Source organism: Talpa europaea, assembly GCF_964194135.1.
Source record: "Talpa europaea genome assembly, chromosome: 6".
Taxonomy (NCBI): Eukaryota; Metazoa; Chordata; class Mammalia; order Eulipotyphla; family Talpidae; genus Talpa; species Talpa europaea.
This window is the reverse complement of record NC_140072.1, coordinates 39,705,225-39,727,973: the sequence shown is the minus strand read 5'-3', so window position 1 is coordinate 39,727,973 and position 22,749 is coordinate 39,705,225.

Below are 22,749 nucleotides of genomic sequence, written 5' to 3'. Positions count from 1 at the left end.
ATTAATAATCTTGCTGGAAAAAAAGATACAAACTGGGACTGTCCTAGGTAAGCCGGATACAATGGTCACCCAATTTAGAGAATATAAAAATGTTTTTGCCTTTCCACAAGTTTGATTTCTTGGCTTTAATTTTTTACTTGGGCTAAATTTCTGTCAATATTTCTTATATTTATCTGAAGAAAAAAGTGTTTTGTTAATAAGGAACTTTTCAAGAGAGAAATAAAATCAAATATTAAAGTTTAAAAATAATTTTATAATTGCTTTTTTATTGCAGATATTGCCTGTATTTTATTTTTTGTGAAGAGGCTCAGTGCTAATTCTAAATGAGATTACAGAATTCTTGTTTAATGTCCATTTCTAACAGATTAATACCTTCTCTTTTAAAATTTTTATATTTATTTATATATATTTTACATCATTGTTCCTTTTTTTTTTACAGTATTTGCTTTCATTTCTCAGATGTAGTCCCCATAGAATTTCCATCATCAATTCACCTGTGCACCATCACCACAGTCCCTTGTGCTCTTCTTACCCTAGTTTTGATCCCTCTCCCTATCCCTCCCCTGCAGAATGTCTCTGATTTATAGTTGTCTGTTTATTTTTGTTTTGTTATTTTTTCATTGTTCTTATTTTTTCCCCCTGATCCCTTATTTGGTTCCGTTATATTCCTTCTATACGTGAAATCATCTGATATTTTTCTTTTTCCTTCTGACTTATTTAATTGAGCATAAATACCTTCTCTTTTTAAAGCAATTTATAAGTGCTTGCTTTTATACCTGAGGACTGTGAAGGCTGAAGAATGTGTATCCTAGTTTACTGAATTTAAATAGTTTTCATTAAGAATTTGAAAGGCAATGCACCCCACTGCACATTTTTAACCTGACATCGCCAGTTTTTCATTACAATTTTACACAGTTGCAAAAAATGTAATTTTTGGCATATTTTAAAGACTTACATTTTAAAATAAACCTTTACTTTGCTCCTTTTAAAATTTAAAAAACTAGTTTTCATTCAATAATACTCATTATTATTCATTAAAATATATATTCATTAAAAGTTTTCATTCAACAATATTCATTCAAGCCATGATGTGATGTTCATATTCAGTCCAGTATGAACTCTTGCTCAAGCAAAAACATTAAGGTTTAAAGTCATATTGAAGTGAAACATTTCTTTCAGAATTTCTGACCATTTTATTTTTTCTATGGAAAAACAATACTTTGGTAGAGGAGCTATTTGGCTAGAATCTACAAATATACAATATGCCAGAACAGGTCTGCAAGGCTGTTACCTGTCTTTTCAAACTATGATTTTAATTTTTGGTTTGTTTTGGCCTGAATGTTCGGTTTCCTGAATGTGTCCCAGGAGGCTCGCGCTCACTCTGGTGGGGCAAAGGGCCAGAGCCATTCACGCGGTCGCGGCTCCTCCCTGGAACCCTCTTCCCGGGGCATGTGTCAGGGTCTCAGTACATGTGCGGGCAAAATGCCATCATTCAATTAAGTTCAGACGTTCAAACAGTCCTTGCCGGCCATTTGGTCGCAAGCGAGAGAGCGATCTAGCAGGAACCAGAAGCGCGAGCACCCCCAGAGGTGCTCAGCCGGCTCCGCGTCGGTGCGGGAGGGGGCGGGGCGTCGGTGCGGGAGGGGGCGGGGCGTGGGGGAGCGAGAGGGCGCGCATGCGCAGCCCGGGAGCGGCCCCGGGGCGGGGCTGTGCGCGCCTCTGAAGCGGCGGCGGCTGGTCAGCGGCGGGGTAATCTGTGCGCGGCCTCTGGAGCTGCAGCGACTGCCGGGGCGGGGCTCGAGTCGCGGCTCAGGTGGCAGGTGTGCGACCCAGGTGGACGCCGCGGGCCGGGGCAGTAGGACTGGCATCTGGAGCCGGGCCCCAGCCCGCGAAGTCTGGACCAGGCGGCGGCGCTGCTGCTGAGGGGCTCGGGCGCCGGGCCCGGCGAGCCCGAGGACGGCGGCACCGCAGGGCGCGGGCGCCGCGAGCCGGGGCGCGCCAGGTAGGTGGGCCGGGCCGGGGTCTGCGCTGGGGCTGCGTGGAGCCGGGGGCCGGGATGCGCCCGGAGCGGGGCGGGGCGCGCGTCCGAGTACCGGGGAGCGGGACCGCGACGGCGCCCGCGGTTGTCATGGAAATCGTGGAACCGAGCGCTGCGCTCGCGGCTGCGTCTTTGGAGAACAGTCCGGCCCCGGCTGGCCCTTAACAAGATGAAGATCCGGGTTGTCCCTGGCTGGGGGCGAGTGCGGAGATGGAGCGGGCGGCGGGGAGCCGGGATGCAGGACGCGGCGCCCTCGAGACCAGGTCGAGGCGCCTGCTCGGTGCGTCTCTAGGGCGCGATCTAGTGACTACTGACGCCGAAGGCCTTGCTGTTTCGGGTGTAAACATAACCGGGTAAAAATAAACATCTCAATGTAGGAAATCTGGTCTCCATCCTCTCAATTCTTCCCTGCTCTGTTGACCTCTCTTCCCTGGCAACATTTGTCGCATCTTTGCTATTTATATTTTATTTCTTTCTGGCTTTGCTGGTCAATTAATTGAGGCCTGAGAAGATTTAAGGATCTGTGCCCGTCTGTTGAAAAGCCAGTCATAACATGGAGGCCACAGAAGACTGAAACACTCAAAATGTCAAGGTAGATTTAAGTCTTTATGGATGAAGTAAACCTTGATGGCCTCGCCTTCCGTCTCCCTTGTCACCTGCCCAGGCATTACATAATGATGTGTTCCTCTTGATCCCGAGTTCATCCATAATGACAGATCATGAAAATATTCCTCTGGGTAAGAACAAATATGCAGTCGTAAAACCCATAGTGTTGTCTTTTGCTTTGCCACTGAATGTGTTTTGTATTAGGAAACTGAGAGTAGTTTGATTTGCCACTTGCCTCTTAGGGCATATAAACCTGGGAATAAGGGGTGTGGTAGCAACTTGAGTGTTGCAGTGAAATTCTGCCTGATTCACCTCCATTTACAGTGTGTTTAATGCAGTTCATGGATTAGTCAGGGGGCTTGGGGACAGACAGGCAGACCTGGGTGTGAATCCTCAGTCTGCCACTTGATAAGCCTGATTCTCAATTTTCCCACCCCTACTTTGCTGAATTTGTTTTATAATCTCGATGCTGTTGACATTGGTAAATGCATGTAGCATAGCTATAGGTTGGCCTATTTAAGACAGGTTTTCCTGATGGAAGTTTTGCCTTTGGATCTAGGCTAGGGCCTTTATATTTAAGATCCCCCACCCGCAAATGTTTGCTCCACCTGAAGTTAATTGGTTTCTTTGTAAAGAGATGAATGATGGTCCCCACGAGGCAAGGTCAGTGTGGTGGTTCTGTTGGAGGGCTCGTGGCAGAAGGCCTTGATACCGCTCCAGGGATGGTGTTGCATATGAACAGAAGCACCAGAAGGCCTCATTCCTTGCTGTGTCTTATGAACATGCTTCCCTAGAAATAAGCCAAAGTTCCTGGGAGGATTTTCCCTGAAGAGATGGCTTCAGTGAATGGATGCTGAACAGACTCAAAGAGAAAGGAGGACTGTATTTCTACTGAGCTCAATGATAGGATTAGTTATACTGATTCTAGTAGTTACTTATGTTAGTAATTTTCATTTGGCTTGTGCCAAATGTTTGTGTGCTCATGTATAGGACCTGTCTCCCAACTGCACTTGAAGTCAAGGGTAGACATTACAGTTTATCCATTGTCTTGGAAATTGGATATTTTGTTGTATTACTGTTAAACTGAATATTAGGATTAGGATTAAAAAAAATCACTTTAGGGAAAGGAGAAATAAAATAAATGTAGATGAGAGTTTTTTGTAAACTATGAAGTACCAGAAGATGGAGTGTATATGACAAAAGAACTATTGACCTGCAAGTCCCTTTAACCAGCTGCCTATCTGGGAGGAGCATTCTCCTCAGACAGCAAATCTGCAAGTGCACCAGAGGAATGGAACAGAAAGGTATTGCCCCCCCCCCCCCCCCCCCCCGCAACCTTCCATCTCATGGTTTAACTTCTCAAGATCCAGTAAGACAGAGCAGATGGGGAGGCTTGGACCAAGATTATTTTATCCTGGTTTCTTATGAAAAACTCCTGTATTATGTATTCCAGGCTGTTCCTCACAGTATCAGCTCCTGAAGGTGTCAGGATGCTTTGATTTTCATTGAGAAAAACTAGCATAAATCTGCAGTGAAGAAGGCTTGATAAGCCTTTGCTTCTTTTGTGGAACTTGATTAATGAGCTCATCTTGAGAGAGCCTTCAGAACAGCTTCTTCTAGTGTCCTCAAACAGAAGCTCTATGCAAACAGTATATTCTGTAGAGACCAGTATTAACATCAAGCAAGTCTGCTTCATTTTGTCTCTGTGCTTCTAGGGACAATGCCATGATTAACCTAATCCCCAGGAAGTTACTTGTGTTTTCCCTTTTGTTGCTTATTTTAATATTTGCTTTATTCTTCTCTTATATTAGTGTGATTACTTTTTCTGAATTGTTTCATGGTAAGCTGCAGACTTGATATTCTTTTACCTCTAAATAAGTTCTTGTGTAATTTCTAAAAATGAGGACATTGTATAACAACAGTACAATTGTTAAAATTTCAAGAAATTAAAATATTGATACACAGTTATTTAATGTCTTTCAGATCTTGCCAATAATGTCTTTTTATAGAAAAAGAAAATAAAAAAAGAAAAAGAAAAAGAAAATCTAAGATTATGCATTGCATTAAGTTACCGTACCTGGTTAGTCTCCTTTAATCTGGAACACTTTCCGAGTCTGTACTTCATGACATTAACATTTTTGAAGACTATAGCCTGGTTTTTGGATAATGTCCCTCAACTGGGTTTCCCTTCAGTTTTCCTCCTGATTAACTTTAGGTTACACACTTGTGGCAGGAATATTGCAGGGGTGATGCTACTGTCCTCTTAGTGTGGTCCATTAAGAGGGGTCATATGCGGTCTCATTCATTGGCCATGTTAACTTTGATCACTTGATTAAGGTGGATTCTCCCAGGGCCTCCCCGGTGGCGCAGTGGTTGAGCGCTGGGTTGCGAAGCTGCCGGCGACCTCTGCGGCGCCGGTTCGATCCCCGGCTGCATGTATAAACAAAAACAAACAAACAAATAAATAAATAAACATGCCTCTATTAAAAAAAAAGATTTTAAAAAAAAAAAGTAAAAAAGAGAAAAAAAAAAAAGGTGGTTTCTCCCAGATCCCCTCACATAAGTTCCCATATTTGCCTTTGTAATTAATATGTATCTTATAGGAAGATAATTTGAGACTATGTAAATATACACTTACTCTTCATACTTTCACCCACAAGTTTTTTTTTTTTTAAAAAACAGAGGCATGTTTTATTTATTTGTTTGTTTGTTTATACATGCACTGGGTACAGTCAGAAGCGCGGGAGGGTGAGAGAATCCACCAGAGCCAGAGCGGGGAGCAGAGCAGGCAGAAGGACCGAAGTACACTGCTGAGGGGAGCAGCGGGCGGCAGGAGAGGTCTGCGCGCCATGCGGGACCCTCCTCAGGTGGCCGGGGAGCAGCCGGGGATCGAACCGGCGCGGCAGAGGCCGGAGGCAGCTTCGCAAACCAGCGCTCAACCGCTGCGCCACCGGGGAAGCCCCACCCACAAGTTTTTGAATCCATTGATGATTCTTTAACTGAATCAATTATGATTGTTGACAGATGGTAATTTTCTTGCTACAGCACATTTTTCCTACACTTATCAGTTAGCATTGTACTGAAAGGAGGAATTTTCTCTCTTTTATATAGTTGTTCTTTGATTTACATCTCCTCACTCATGAATTGTGCCTTTTTTTCAATAGATTAGAGTGTGATTCATTACTTTTGTTGCTTAAATTGTCCCAGACTTGACCTGCGGGAGCCCCTTCAAGCTGGCTCTCAGGTCCTTTTGGCATGTCCTCATTATTCTTTGAGGATTGCTTTTCTTTTTGGCATAAAATCTTAAAGAGTCAGCTTGTACTTTCCAACCCCAGAATCAGCCATTTTTTCAGAGTCCTGGTTCCTTTTAGTGGAGAATGATCTTTAAAAACCAAGGTCTGGGTGCTGGATGTACTCATTTCTACTGAGGTAACACAAAGGTGAAGCCTTTGATGGATGCCATCATTGTAAACAAAGTTAGACACATCATGCAAAATTTTCTGATGTGCTTTTTCAAGTTAATGTTATGTCTTGGAGAGCTTTGTGTACAAGTCTGAAAAGTTTTCCCTTTTGGGGGTCTATATTCTGGAGTATGGGTTTGCCATAATTCAATATTCTTTATTGATGGATGTTTAGGTTGTTTTTGATTTTCTGCTCTAACAGTAGTGGGGAATCCATGACCATATCTTTGTTAACATTCACAAATAATTCAGTCTTCTAGATCTTTAGAAACAGAGTTTTCTGGGCTAAAGGGTAATTTGAACTGGATAGTTTGGCCAAATTACTCTTCCCTCTCCCCAAGAGACTTTGTAAATTTGTACTCCTTCTGTCAGTTATGAGAAACTGCCCGTTTCTCTTTAACTCGGTCAACACTTAAGAGTATACATCTTGTTGATTTTTGTCACTCTGTTGGCTAAAGAAGGCAATACATTTCCCATATTACTAAAAATATTAAAACCTTTTCTTGCTAAATTGTAGCTTCTGTAAATTATCCATCTATATCTTTCGCCCCCTTTTTTTTTTTCCTTCTTCTTAGGCCTTCTTCCTTTATCTTACTGGATTGTGGCAGTTCATATAACTCAAGACTTTATTTTTGGCATCATTAGAAGTCTTTTTGAAGTATGATTCATTTTTCATTCCAAAGGAGAAGGAAACTAACATTTTCTGGCACTCCCTGCCAAGTGTCCATCTGCATCCTCTGCAAGGTCCTGTGAGGATGGGAGGGGAATACGGTGGTGAGGAGGAAGCCACAGCAGGGCATGGTTAAGTGCTCCCACCTGAAGGTTATTGTAAGAGGTTGAACTAGGATACAAACCCAAATCTCTCTGGATCTAATTCCATTTCCTTTAATCGTTTTTTTTTTTTTTTTAATAGAGGCATGTTTTTATTTATTTATTTATTTATTTATTTGCTTGCTTGTTTTGTTTATACATGCACTGGGTACAGTCAGAAGCGCGGGAGGGTGAGAGAATTCACCAGAGCCAGAGCAGGGAGCAGAACAGGCAGAAGGACCGAAGTACATTGCTGAGGGGAGCAGCGGGCGGCAGGAGAGGTCTGCGCACCATGTGGGACCCTCCTCCGGTGGCCGGGGAGCAGCCGGGGATCGAACCGGCGCCGCCGAGGCCGCGGGCAGCTTCACAACCCAGCGCTCAACCGCTGCGCCACCGGGGAGGCCCTCCATTTCCTTTAAATCACATAGTTTCCTTCACAGGATCTTAAAGTAGAATGCTTTACTTTATTAATGAAAGGATGAAAATTAATTACTTGGATTCCCCAGTATCAACAATTTCTATTTTCAGTGCTTTGATTTCTAAGTAAGGAACTTTTTTACACAGTCCTGTTTGTCATATATTTACATCTTTCAAAACAATTTATTTCAGTCCTTGAACCATTGTGTACTTGGGAGCTAAACTCCCCATGAGCCTCAAACTAGCGGTGTGGCTCTCCAACAAGCTGTGTGACTTTGGTTAACTTAATCTTTCTGTGCCTTAGTATTCTCAGCTACAAAACTGGGCTAATGATAGTAGCAATCCTGGAGGCTTGTAGAGGGGTTCAATGAGTTAATATACATTTGAGTGTTCAGAATGGCACCTGACACCTACTTAGTATGCTGGAAGTGAAGCTTTATGATGAATTCATGTGTAGAACATGTGTGGGCAGCATGGAACTTGAAATTACAGCAGCTTTTCTTCTGCAGGTTTCATCTCTCTTTTTTTTTTTTAATTTCTTTCTTTTTTTTTTTTTTTAAAGATTTATTTATACAAGCACTGGGCACAGTCAGAAGTGCGGGAGGGTGAGAGAATTCACCAGAGCCAGAGTGGGGAGCAGAACAGGCAGAAGGACCGAAGTACACTGCTGAGGGGAGCAGTGGGCGGCAGGAGAGGTCCACGCGCCATGTGGGACCCTCCTCAGGTGGCCGGGGAGCAGCCGGGGATCGAACCGGTGCTGCAGAGGCTGCAGGCAGCTTCGCAACCCAGCGCTCAACCGCTGCGCCACTGGGGAGGCCTGGTTCATCTCTTAACCATTCCTTTCTTTATAACCTGACTGGGAAGTGCCTCTGGGTACTGTGTGTTTATCTCCTCTCTGTGGCCTCTGCATACACCTTGTGCATGTCCTGTCTCATGCCCACAAACTCAGATGGCCCCTGATGTTTACCCACAGGCCCTAACCTGGGGCAGGTGAGACACTGTGGGGCTTTCAATATGGAATCTGTTCCATGAGGCTCACCTAGTGAAGATCTTAGAAGCAGAAGTATTTAGTGGAGGCAGGGTCGTGCTAGGGTGATAAAGATGATGTGTCTGTTTTCTGGAATAGCGACATTAGCCTAGTTTTGCAGATGAGAATGCCAAGGCACAGAAAGATTAAGTTAACCAAAGTCACACAGTTAGTTGGAGGGTCACATAGCTAGTTGGAGGCTCACAGGGAGTTTAGCTCTCAAGTACACAATGGTTCAAGGACTGAAATAAATTGTTTTGAAAGGTGTGGATATGGAACAAACAAGAATGAGTAAAATTGCTTCTCACCCTTTTGGCTAAGATCAAGTGAAGAATGAGTAAAAAATCTCCTTACTTACAAATCAAAACACTGAAAATAGAAATTGTTGATACTGGGGAATCTAAGACAGAGGAGTGGGGACATCTGGAGGAGGAAAGCATTTACCTGCTCCCTGCTTCCTTCCTGGGACCCTCTCAGAACCTTTCCTTCAGACACCTGGTAACTCTCTTGTCAGTTCCATGGCACCCCTCCTGTTGTACCTTACTAGGCTGGGTTTGTGGTCTTCTGAAAACCCCTTGCCTCTCTTCCTGCTTCCTACCCCCATGTCTCCATCACAGCCCTTGTATGGCTGGTCTCAGTGGTTGTCTGATAAAATTAATTCTCTATTAGATATGGAAATTTCCTTTTCTCGCCTGTGATGCTTGCATTTCAAATGGCGCATATTCTCTCACACATTATTAGAATTTTCAGGAAGCATAACCTAGTGTACAAATGCTGTAAGTGTGAAGGAAATACATTTAGAAAGGTGGCTATTTCTGGAGAACAGAGGCCTACTAGGAAACAGAGGCCTGGTTCAAGAGCCTCCTTGGATTTTGGGCTGTGTCAGTTTGGTTACCAAGCCAACAGGATCTTTACTGTCTCACAGAACTGGAGTCCTCCTCTGCAGTTTCTCAGATTCATCTCTTCACCTCATCAGTTCTTGTTTCATCCCAAGGGTCATTCTCCTCATGTGTATGACATGATCCTCAGGGTAAGAGGGGCTGCATGAGTCCCTGTTTGGCCTCCACAGGACCAATCACATGAGGTTGTGAGAGTGATGTGTGCTGACTGGCTTAGGACTGTGTTTCTCCAGGTGTGGGCTCCAGACTAGTAGCATCAACATCACCTGAGACTGGTTAGTAATGAAGAGTCTTAGGCTCCACCCTACTTCCTGAATGGGGCCTAAACTCTGGAATGGGGCCCAGCAAGCTATTTTTTTAACAAGTACTCTAAGCAATTCTGATGCAAGGTCAAGTTTGAGAACTGCCCTTTAATCAAGACTACACCCATTTCTCAGTGGATAGGGCTGGCTTTTCCTGAAGCCCAGAGAGGATTGTTTCTGGAATAGGAAGGAGGAAATTGAATGTTGGGTTGTTATCCTGCAGTGTGAAGTGAGGGGCGTGGAAAATGTTTGAGGAGCCTGTGGACAGCTGTGCTCTCCTTGCACACACATCCCAGCCCCCTGCCTATGCCCCAGTTTATTGGTCCAGCTCCTATAACTGCAGCCTCCAGCTCCTCTGAGTGTGTCCCATATCCTCCCTTGGGGACTCCATGCCAAAGGACGCAGCTTTGCTAACAACCCAGCTCCAGATTCTGTTTCTGCTTCAGCAGGGAAGAAGTCTACTGGGCTGTTCCTTATGACCCACTTTCCAAAGTCATCCCCTAAGTGTGTTCAGATGTTTAGGATTTGCATACCCTGTGTAGTGCCAGGAAGGCACAGAGCAGATTCTCTATTGATTCAGGCGGACAGGTAAAGGAGAGTCCTGGAGTCCTCCGTGGCTTTTTCAGGCTTTTAATGCTCTTTCTACACCACTTGTAGTGGGACAACCAGGTGCAGGGCAGGCAGGGAGGCCTGGAGGCCAGGAAGCTAGCAGGCCTTATAGCCCTCAGCGAATCTTTACTCTCTGTGGCCTCTGGTGTTGTCTCGTGGTGTCTCTGCTGGTCTCTACTGCACCTCTCCGCACAATCCTCTGCCGCCACCCTTACATGCTCAGTCTCTCAACTCAAGTGTGCTCACTTACACGCACCCGTATCCCTTAAAATGTTAAATTCCACTTTACTGAGCTTTGTGGAGGACATTGTATCCCACAGTAGTGCTTACAAATTGGAAAATTTCCCAAGTTCTTGAGGGAAATACCCAGTGAATGTAGCAGATCTAGGTGTTAGAAGACTTAAGTGTCCTTCAGAGCAGGGACAATAGCTCAGCTTTATTTGTATCTCCAGAGCATCCTCTAGTGTCTGGCACAAAATAGATGTGTAGTTAGTGTTTGCTTGTGAATGGGGCTACTACATCACTGTTGAAAGTGCAAGAAAAATCTCAGCCTCTCTTGGGAAGATAGTTCACTTCCTGGAAGTCAGTCTAACTTAGGGGAAGGTGGTAAGACCAGAGCTGGTGGTGCAGCTGTTACCCTGTTAACATCTTGGGGTGAAACTAAACCCACCACCTTATCCCCATGAGGTGTTTTTGCTACACAGAGACATTTTGTGTCCTTGGCACACAGCTGACTGGACAAGGGGCTCTCAGCTGACTGGACAAGGGGCTTCTAAAGCTCCTCTGGGTCTACTTGGATTGTTTCTTTTGAATGTAATCAACCTAAAAGAGTAATTCTTTCCTTAAGTCCAGGGTTTAAGTGTGGTATTGTAGGTATTAAAAGATAAAGAGAAACTGGGTAGTGTAGGGGTGCACAGAAAAGGTGACCTTCTCTTATGAGATCTTGGGCATTTACAGGCTTCATGTAAGATTTAGTTGTGTGTCAAGAGAAGGATGATGGTTTGAGTTAGGGGCTTTCAAGAGACAACTATGGGGGAGAACCTCAGAAAATGCAGGATCAACTCACTGGGGTTGGACAGCCCATTTTATACTTTCATTTTACACTGGTGCTTCAGACTTAAATTTTTTTTTTATTATATCATTATTGTTTTAAATGACAGAAGCAACTATCATATTTTTAATGTTAGATTAAAATTAATTTAAATTAATACTGCAGTAAATACTATAATATTTAGATTATAGTAGTTCTTATAATGCTATTTGTGCTCGTAACAGTTGTCACCCAAGATTGGCTTCTTGGTCTCCACTCAGGGTAACCCCAAAGGCTTGGGCTCTGCAGCTCACTGAGCCTGGCTTGGCAGTCAGTCCTGATGCAGGGTGGCCAGAATGCTCAACCACAGACAAGGTGTCCCCAGAGCCCACAGTCATGGTAAAGCTGTGTCTGTGATGACAGAAATGAAACCAGCATGAGGAACAATATTCTAAACCACCTAAGAAAACTGGGCTGTCTGTGAGGGAAAGGTAGCACTGAGGCATGAAGAACCCCAGAAATTCGGTTTCTTAGAAACAGATTTTGATCGTCTCGGCATCCTCACCCTCTAGCAAAGCAGCTAAGTAGTCAGCTTTTGTCTAACCCTTCCATCTTCACAGTCATGTTCTCATGATCTCGTAGCGTCTCCTTGCAGTGGGTGCAGTGCAGTCATAAAAATCAGACTAACCTGTTGGTGGTGGCTGGTGGTAGTGAGAGATTATGGGGACAGGGCTTGACTTGTGATTCTGCTAAAGCATCCTCCATCCCTAAGAGTCTGCACTCTGGGACTTGGGGCATAAACTTCATTATGCATATAATGCCATATGATGTGTGTGTGTTGTGTGTGTGTGGGGTGTGTGTGTATGAGATTGGAGGGAATTGAAGGGCAAGGTGATGGAGATTATTACCTACAGCTGGCATGGCCATCACCTTGATTCCCTTACCTATGGGAGAGACACTGCCCCAGAGAGCCCCTTTAAGTCTTCCATCCTCATATTAGTGACTGTGCAGAGTCCTCAAAACCTACCATTACTTAATTTGACTTGAGAAATTTCATACTTGATTTGATTCCATGTTATGTTTTACAATAGGCGTACATTTTAATGGTTCAAAATGTATAAAGCACAGCAGGGGATATGGTAAAGTCATCCTCTCCCAGCACCCATGTTCCCTCTCTGGGGACACCAAAGCCATGTGCTTCTCGTGTATCCTTCCCCACACTCATGGTGTCTTGCTCCATGTCCATTCTGCTGTTGCCTTTTTTGCTTACTGTGTCTTGGTACCATTGCACATTAGAACATAAAGAGTTTCTCTTTCGTTTGCCCAACTGCACTGCACCCCCCAACCCCGCATGGCTGTACTTTAGAATCTTTAACCAGCATTCTCTCTTGATGCATGGGAGGCTCTTTTCAGCCTGTGATTGGCATTAATGTGTTATCTCTTTGGAAAAGGCTTCACCCCCTTTCTCTGAGGTGAGGGTTGAGTATTACCCTCACTGAAAGGAAATTTGGGGGTTACATGATATTTTGGAAGCTTCTCTGCTTTTACTTCAGCTCTCGTCTGGTCTGTAGCTTTTTCTTTGAGGAATGGAAGACAGCTAATGATTAAATAACATTATTGATAAGATATCATTGCTTAATATGTTGCCTTCTAGATATATACAGACCTTTTAAACCAACCTGTGGGATCCTGAATGAGAATTTTAGAGGCCACCTTGACCCCAGCATCAAGAACAGTGGCTCCAAGGGACTTTTCTCTGCTTGGCCCACCGCAGATGTTGCAGATGATTCTGGAGGGACCTTTCTGAGAGCCAGAACTCAGAGTGCACAGTGCTGGAGGAATCAAGTAGACTTCTAGCTGTGAAGTTGTCTGGCTGAGGCTGCTTCAGGCCATGCCTTCTCAGTTAGTCAGCTGCTCCCAATGTCAGGCTGTGCCTCAGAGAGAGAAGGGACAGCCTGAACACCAGCTGTAACAACATCTGAGTCATGTTGGATGGTCGTTTCAGCTTCCTGATCTGCGAGGCAGCCCTGATGGTTTATCATAGGTGGAGTGGGTGTGCAGTTACCTCACATAGTCAAGTTGTGGTGACACAGGACCTCTGTGAGGTGCACCTTCGGGCCTGGGGTGTGGCTAGTGATAGGCTCCTTGGAGCACATCTGCCAGTTCACTCCTGGATTGCAGATTGCAGGCAGGAAGATGTTGGCCCTGAGGAGATGCTGGAGAGCTGAACTTCATACTAACCCATTCTCAGATAAGTCATGTGAACCAGCCTTTAGGATGACTGACAAGCTGCCTCTGCAGGACCTCACAGGACAGAGCTGAGCTATGAGGCCTCCATGGGGAAGTGAAGGGTTGGCAAATGTTCACTGTTGCTCTTTGGGGTCTGCTGTGTGCTGAGATGAGTCTTCCTGTGTACACACCATTGTTCCCTGCCTGCCCCAGTGGTGGCTGTCAGCCAGGGTTTCACATAGAGCATGGGGCCTCACCCAGTGAACCCAGCCCTTGCAGAAGGTCAGAGAAGACCTGCTTGCAGAGGAGACGACTCAAAGGGCCAGCAGATGGCTTTTTTTCAGGAAGTGAATAGGCTTCTTTTTGTTCACTTTTTTCTCTAAAATACATTTGAGGTTTTGAGGCTCCACCCTATATCCTTTGTGACCAAGGGGTGCTTGGATTGGGGAAGGGGATGATCTTCCACTATTGCGCCAGCTGAAGTCAGGGTGGCGAGGACCCTGGGGCAGCACAGCCCTAACTCTGAAACTGAGTGAGAGCAGAGGGAAGGCATTAGAGCCCTCAGGATCACAGGACCTCATCCTTGCAAGGCCCAGAGGAAGCTGAGGCTTCCAGTCAGCCACCAACTGTGGAGGAAGTGGAATTATTGCGCATTGTGAATTTCACCATTGAGACCCAGCCCTCAAGAAGGAAAACCAAAGAGAAAGGTACTTGGAACAAGGGTTGAATATGTGAAAAGAAGGGGGGAGAGGGTCAAATGTTAATCACCCATCTCCCTTGTTGGCTCGGGCAAGGCAGGCCTTGCTCAGGCCCCACATCAGAAGCCCTTTCCAGCCTCTCCTTTGGCAGCTGCAGGTCCTATGGTTGAGAGAACCACTCTTGCTGTTTTTATTTAAGGTAACATGTTCCTGATCCAGCTCATCATGCTGGAGGTATCAGTAAAGGTCACCATATGAAATTCCTTAGTTAATTGTACTATGTGTTTCAGACAAATGCCTGTGGCAAAGTTGTATTTTTATAGGACGATCTAAGAGTCCTTGAGCAGACTGGGAACCTGTACTTAATATGATTTGAGAAACAGAATCAAGCAATATATATGAAGGATTTAAAAAAAAAAATCTAAGTAGAATTACAGTTTAAGGCTGTAGGTCTTCATACAACTTACAAGGACTGGTCCAGGGAGGGTGGCAGCAACTATCTCTCACTGATTGAGGTTTCTTGATTCCTTCTGTGCGTCAGGCACTATGCTGATTGCTTCACATACATTTCCTGTTTAATCTCCTCTATTAGTTTCCTGGGCTGCTGTAAAAAGTTCTTAAAAACTTTGTTGCTTAAAACAACAGAAGTTTATTTTTTTCAGTTCTAGAGGCTAGAGGTCCACAGTCAGTACAAGAGGTTCAAAATCAAGGTATTCATCAGGGCCAAGCTCTCTCGAGTAGCTGTAGGGTAGAGTCTATTCCTTGCCTGGTGACTGCTGGAATTCTTGGCTCATCATCCCCCTCCTTCTTCAATGCCCATTGTGTTGCATCTTCTCTGAGACTCTGCTTCTGTTACTTGGCCTTCTCTTTAAACTGAAATCTCTCTCTGCCACCTCCTTATAAGGTTACTTTATGATTGGGTTTGGGGCCTACCCATATCGTCAGTAGTAAGGAACCAGGCTGGGAGAGGTAACCATGGCAGTTCCTTGGTCACCGTGGTTCTTTCCCCTCCCAGTCTTTGCATACTTGGAGCCAGTTCTGCAACTTCTTCTTTTTCTACTCCCTTCCTGGGTGGTGTCGTCTATTCTGGTTCTTTAGACTGACAACTCCTAAATAGACGTCTCTAGTCCCGACTTAGTCCCTGAACTCCAGGCCTTTATATTCATTGTCTTCTTGATAATAAGCAATCTTTGACCTAACATGTCCAAAATTGGATGTGTGCTCATACCCCTTACCCGCTCCTGCATCCTCACCTCAGCAAATGAACACACACACCTTCTATCGCCAAGGTGCTCAGTGAGACCTCAGAATCTTCCTTGACAGCTCTTCAGTTCCCATCAGGAAATCCTGCTGGCTCCATCTTCAGGACACACACACACAGACACACGCACACAGACACACGCACACAGACACACACACACACACACACACACACACACTTTCTTTATGGCCTCACCGTTAGCCTTGATTCCCACATTGTCTGCAATGCACTGGTCTCCCTGCTGCTGCCCTTGACCCTGGCCACTCTCTTTCTAACAGAACAGCTGGAGGGAGCTTTTCAGAGCAAAATTAAATTGGCTCACTTATCTGCTCAGAACCCTCCAGCTTCTCATGTGTTACAGTCACAGGACCCCACATCACATCCCTCCCACTCCCACCTCTTACTGTCCTTGCTCTGGTCTCAGGCTGAGTGCCCTGGCTTGCTTACCTGCCTGGCATCTCCCACATGACTTTCTTGTTTTCATAGCTTCTTTGTTGCTCAGATTTCACCTTCTTATAAGACCCATCCTGACAACACATTTAAATTTGTGAGTCTCCTGCCCCTCCCCAGCTTTCCCCAGCACTCTCTGCCATGGTGGCTTGGATGTGCTCCCGGGGTGCTTTAGAACCATGATGTTGGCACAAAATGGGACCCACACAGTCCCCATCCCAGGCAGCTCTTCTCAGATCCTCTTCAATAGGGAGTGGCATGTTTGCAGCAGGTATCCTGTGAGTGACTGGGTATATCCTGCCACCAAGTATTTGGCAGGATGACAGTGGGGGAGGGGGCAACTTCAGGGAATGCTGCTTTCTTTTTGATGACAGAGATTAGTTATCTTCATTGAGTTTAGGATTTATAGCCACAAAGCCTTCTTAATGACATTAAAACCCTGCTCCTCTTAAACATGTGGGGTCAAGCTGTAATGTTAACCCATCTGGCCTGGTCTCTATCAGACCAGCTATCTCACATAGGATATGTAGCTTCCACAAAGACTTCTCTGATTTTTACTTTTTCCTCTCCTTTGAGTTCTTGAGATTTTTCAGAGGCCTTGTCATGATCCTGGATTTCAAGGAGCTCAACTCTGGACCAGGTGGTGTGGGTGGGGAGAGCTGGGCTGTGTGGCTGAGCAAGCACAGGTGTGTTCCTCCCCCCAAGATATCTCCTGGACTCATGACCCCTTGTCCTCGAGCACCGCCTGAAGATGACAGTTGAGTGGTTGGCTCCCACTCTACTGTAAGCTCTGGACACTGGCCATGATGGGGTGCATTTGGAACTCTGTGGCATGGTCAGCCACCTCACCTGGGGGGGCAGTGGCCATAGGGCTGTGTAGTGCCTCCTGAGCATTGGTGAGTTGGTGTGTGTCTGTGACACCTGGCAACTACAATTTGGAATACCCTTACTCCTGGCCTGCTGACCTTCCACCTTCCGTGTTTGCCAATGCCTTCATTCTTCTGTCTGTCTGTCTCAGTCCTGAAGGTACACTAGCTCCTATTTGCACAGTGGGTGGGGTGCTTTATGCCTGCTCTTCTGTCGAGTCCACCCTGGGGACAGAGAGTCATGGATTTTACATGTTTCTCAGAAACTAGAAGTGACATTTTTGTTAAATGCCGGCCCAAGGTCATATACAGTGTTATAAAGCTTATCTGCGGCTTAAGGTATCTTGACTTCCTCCTTCTGCAGGGAGCTGAATGAAAACATGCTTGGTTAACACATATGATCAGGAAAGATAAAATGTATTCACTGTAGGACATTTTTAAAACTTGAGACTGTGACATATGTTACATAGTTATATTCTATATATAGGTACATTACATACATACATACAGTATTGCCTGTGGTATCATTCAAAAATTACAAAAGGATATAAGAGAAAAACCATGGCTCCTATCTTATTTTCCAATTGCCCTCTCTGGAGACAATCAGCTGGCCCAGCATTTTTATGTATCCTCCCTAGGGAGTCTGTCTCTAAACACATGAATATGTGTGCTTGCATATCCTCTTCCTTCTGAAATGTGCATGAAGTTTCACTATGGAAACTTGGAAAGCTGCATACGCAGGGTTATGAAATCGCTTGTGTTTTTTATTTCAGTCTCCTGTTTTTCCCTTTTTATTTTAGTAGTATCTAATATTACCTTGCCAGTTCCAAGATCAACCCACTGCCAGGTGGATTTTGGTGTCCATGGTGCAGCAGATGAGAGCTCCCTCCCAGTCTTCTGGGTGCTTAGTGAGATCCATGGAGGGTTTCTTGGTTTGTCAGTGTAAGTAGGACTACACAAGAATTGTTGGAGTGGAGGTTTGTTTTCTTGTATTGTTTTTTGTAACATGGAAATGCCTTGGAGACCTAAGTGCTCTGCACTCTGAAAGGCCTGGGATGAGATGAGCCCTGACTGGTACCGGCTGACCCTTAACATCACAGACATCATGTTGATTGTCAGAGTGTTAAAGTGGCTACCAGGGTCTCTTGACTTGTGAGTGACAGACAGGACTTACACCAGATTCCTGACTTTAGGTCTTGCCCTTCTTGTGTTCTGTGAAGCCCTGGGAAGCTCAGACCCTTTTCAGCCAGGCTGCTGTCACCTGATACTTTGCTGCAATCTCCCCAACAGTTCACAGCCTCTCTTGCACATTGCCATCAGCATCAGGCAAAGTGAGGTACAGAAAAACCACTTCCATTATTTTATAGTCATGCCTTTTTGAAAAAAATCTGTTTCATTGATAAAAATACATTTTCAAATTTTTTAATGTACCCTATCCATCTAGGCATCGGGTATGTAAAATTTATGTTTGTCTATCATTTAAGCATTTAATAAATTCTTATTTGGGGCTCCTTCAGTCAGCCAGCTTTGTGCTTAGCACTGAAGGAGTAAAGATGAAGATGGCTCAGTGCTTCCCCTTAAGGAGCTCACAGGAGATGAGAATTTATAGTATGTTAAAGATTATTTCTTATTTATGGCTAGAGTGAGTACTGTGTCATAAAGAGCAGGGGGTATTTATTTCTGTCTGGGAGAAGTTTCACAGAGGATTACTAGTTAAAATGGTCGCGGAGTAGAAATTGTCAAGCCCTAGCCCACCAGGGGAAGAGCAAGAAGGGCAATCCAAGGGGAGGGGACGAGCTGAGCAAATGCCTGGAGAGTACACATTTGTGAACTTTAAGGAAACAGTCTGTGGGTGTGATACTTAACTAAGCTTGGGAAAGGTAGATGGGTCAGCACGTCCTTGCTAGAAGGACTTTGGTCCAAAGAAGGACCAAAACGAGTTTAATGTGGTTAAAATTACATGTAAAATTAAGCATTGCGCTGCATTTTTACATATACTTACTTTTTATGCTATAGGCCATTAGTATTACATCCTATGACCCAAAATGACTGTAATGGCCTGCTGTGTTTGGGGCAAGGGGTAGAGCTTAGCAGCCCACTCTCCATGCCTTCATTCAGCATCTGGGATGGGGCAGGGGGAGCAGAGGAGCAGCTTTTCCTTTAGTGGGAAAAACAGGCCTCTGTAGGGGACTCTGTATGCCTCCCATAGTTGCCAGTAACTCCAGATAACAGTATGGAGTACAGTTATAATGCTTTTTATTTCTTTTCCACAAATATACTATCCTTGCGCTGTTTACCAAGCCTAATACACAAATGTTTAATCCACCCACAGGTTGTCCAGATTGATGGCAGAATCTTACTAAAATCAACTCCAATGGTAATGAGACTTTTTTGTAATGAGATTTTGCCCACATCTCTTCTTAATAAAATGAGTCAGATTTACCAGCTGAAAAAAAATTTCTATATCAAAACTATTTTAAAGGGGCCTCTCCCGTGGCACAGTGGTTGAGCACTGGGTTGTGAAGCTGCCCGCAGCCTCTGCAGTGCCGGTTCTATCCCTGGCTATTCCCCGGCCACCGGAGGAGGGTCCCACATGGCGTGCAGACTTCTCCTGCCACCCACTGCTCCCCTTAGCGGTGTGCTACTGTCCTTCTGCCTGCTCTGCTCCCCGCTCTGGCTCTGGTGAATTCTCTCACCCTCCCGCGCTTCTGACTGTACCCAGTGCTTATATGAATAAATAAACAAAATTTAAAAAAAACAATTTTAAAGAATTTAATTAAAGTAGGTGTGTAGGATAATGAAGATTTATAGTATAGGTTTTTTTTTTAAGTTTTGAAAGTTCTAGAAGTTGAATTTTGCTTCTTTAGTGCTAAGTGACCCCAGGTAAGTTGGCACACACCTGCACCAACTGCACTTACCTGGAGAGGCTTCTCTGGGACTAGCACCTGACTGGATGCTCAGTCAGCCGAGACAGCTCCATGTTGAGTGTGTCCTGCTGTTTGTCTGCCCTCAGGAGACTCAGGAGAGTTCAAGTCCAGGAGCTTCTCAGAGCAGGGATTCTTGCCATGAGTTGAACCCTTTGCTCTGGAGAGAAGGACACCTTCTCCCCCCAGGGGTCCTGTCCCCAACCTGTAGTCAGGTGGGCCGTCTCCTCAGTACTGGGGCCCAGCTCTTGGTGTGAGTGTGGGGAAGGAGCCACTGCAGCAGGAGCTCTGCTGCGAATGGGGCCCAGGCGAGGGCTCCTGGAGACCTCTTCCTGCTCTAGAGAGAAGCGGGGTCCACTTTCATCTGAGTTCTCTTTAACAAAGTAGCTTCCCTCATCCCTCATAAACTGTCACCTGGAAATGGTAATTCTTCTAACAAGAGGATGAGCCAAAGACTCTACTTCAGTGTATCTTGTGCCATTTTGGTTGGTTATCACCTCTCCTCCCTGCCTTACGTCTCCTGGAGATACCGGTTTTGTAGGAACTGCTCTCCTTTGTTGAGAGAATAAGACCATGGTAGTCACTGTCCCTAAGCCCAAAGTTCAGGACGGGGACTTTCTCTCTCTACTCCCCACTAGTCTCTTGTACCTCTCCCTGGTGTGGTGCTCCAGAAACCACAGTTGGATGAGGGAAAGAAGCTTAGGGGCCTGCTGACTTGGATGGCCTGTTCTGGTGTGGGAGGACAGGCTTATAGGAGAGATAAGAAACAGAGAGGAGAGAATTTGATTCAGGAGGACTGGAACAGCCATTTCAATCTCAATTTCATGGCCCTTAAATGGGCTTGGGGTGGGAGGGGGTTAAACACCATCTACACACCCTGTAACCCCTAACCTCTTATTACACAGTCCTACTCTTCTAAACTATGGATTAATTTTGTGGCCCATTTAGGAGCTGCCTTTGATCTCCTTAAAATAGGATGTGCTATTTTGGACATTGCTGTCTGTGAGAGAAATGTGTGTTTAAAGCTAAAATAGAGTGTACTTTTTAATTTGTGGGCGTTTCCTTTTCCTGTCTCAGCCATGCAGTGTTTAAGTCAGAGAGTCCTTCTTCCCACCCAAGAGTGCAGTCTCAGGCCTGACACACAGGCTGGGCTCGGTGAGGGCCTCTTCTTGGTGTGAGAAGAGGACTCCTTCACAGCCTGGGGAGCTTTCACTACCTCCTTGTCTGCTGACCTGAGAACCAAGAGCCTCTGTGATTATGGGGATTATGGAAATTAGAAGTCTTCCTCACTGAGTGTTTTTCCTTCAGGCTGTGGTGAGTTAATTGAAGTGGGGAGGAGGGGTAGCCCTCTGCCCAGATTCTGAGTTGGCTGAGGAGGGAGGGCAGGAGGTTGGGATGGAACTGCTGAGAAAGGTGCAGCTGTAAGGTCCCATTCTGTCCTGAGATACTGTCGTTTCTACTGTCACTGAACGTGGCCATAGTCCATATCTTTGTTTACGTGTTGCGGTACTATTTTCCAGTTTATTGAAAGGAGGGATGGCCACTTACTCCTTGAGTGTTAGGACTTGACTGGAAATGTTGTATAAAGCTTCAGTCCTCTTTTCTAAGAGAGTAGACTAGACACAGCCCCTCTAACTTCAGTGTCTGAGATACCTGAAGAACTTGTTCGGGGCATGTTACTCGGCTCCCAACCCCCAGGGAGTTGGCTTTAATAGGTTGGGCAGTTCTGCAAGCTCCCAGGAGCTGCTGCTGGTAGATGGCCACACTTCATGTTGTCCCAGCGTTCTTGTTCCTGTTCCACCCTACCCCACCCAGCCATTCATGTATTAGCTTTTATTTATCAGCTTCCAAAACCTGGCTTACTTCTTTTAGAGCCAAGTGATAGCAGCTCTACTTCTAGGAATGTGGGAAGGGTTTTCTATCCCCACTTTAACTGGCAGTGGTTCTATGGGAGAGACAGACTCTACTATGCTCAGGCTGGAACTGCTCTTGTGTGTGCCTCAGGAGACAACTCAAGGTCACTCCATTCCATAAACAAAAGTCAGGAGCCCAGCTCTTTTGCCATAATTACATGCCAGTTCTAATTCATAGAGGCCTCTGAGAGGGATGAATAGTCTTGTTGGTGGTGTCTCTGTATAGGAATCATTGGTCTGAACCAGCTCGTCCCAGCCACCTGGACCAGAGCTATGGCCCTGCTGTTTATGAATAGACAGAGTGTGCTGTGTCAGGCTCTTCTCAAGTGTGCCAGGAGGTGCAGAACCCACTTGTAGCCTATAGTTCAGTTTCTTTGACACAGACAGTGTGGCTGATTGACAGGAAACCACATGGGCATTGTGTAGGGATGAAGTTCCAGTTGGTTTGTGTTGTCTGATATATTAAACATATGTGCCAGAACAATTGCAAATGAATCTGGGATTAAAAGGATAAGAACAGACTTGTTTCCCTCCTCCTCACCCTCCCCCAAGAAGTAGTACTTATAAAGAAAACTGCTTCCAGCCCATTCTTCTTGGCTCCTCTTTGGCCACTTGCGTTGAGGTGTTATCAGGTAATGATCTCTGAAACTCTAAGTCTGTTCATCAAGGTCTTCCTTGGTCTCTGGCTGGTTCTAGAATCTCTGCTCAGACCTCTGGGGTGTGACTTCCTAGAAAGCCTCTCCCAGGATATTTTTATCCCTCAAGTCCTTAGAAATTACCCCCCAAACAACCCAGCAGGGCAGGGAGCTGCCCACAAGGAGTCCTGCTGAATGAGGAAGTTAAGAAATGGGTATAGGCAGTCAGTTAGGGTCAGGGTGCCTCAAGGCCATTTCTCAAACCGAATGAGGAACAGTCAGTTGGAGCCAGGAGAGAGCCCCTCAAGCCCAGGTAACCCAACCCCAGATGCCCCAAACACATTTATCAAACGGAATGAAGAACAATTGGGTAGAGTCAGGGTGCCTCAACTCCGTAAAAACCGAGTGTTCAAAAAAACCCCAAACAGTACCAAAGCAACAGACCAAAGCTCATTCTGGGAAACGGACCAGGTAACCTGGGAGACCCCATGGGCCTCAGTAACCTAGGAGACTCCATGGGCTTCATCCAATCAGCAGCAAGAGACACAACACAGCGACACCAAGTGGCAGAACC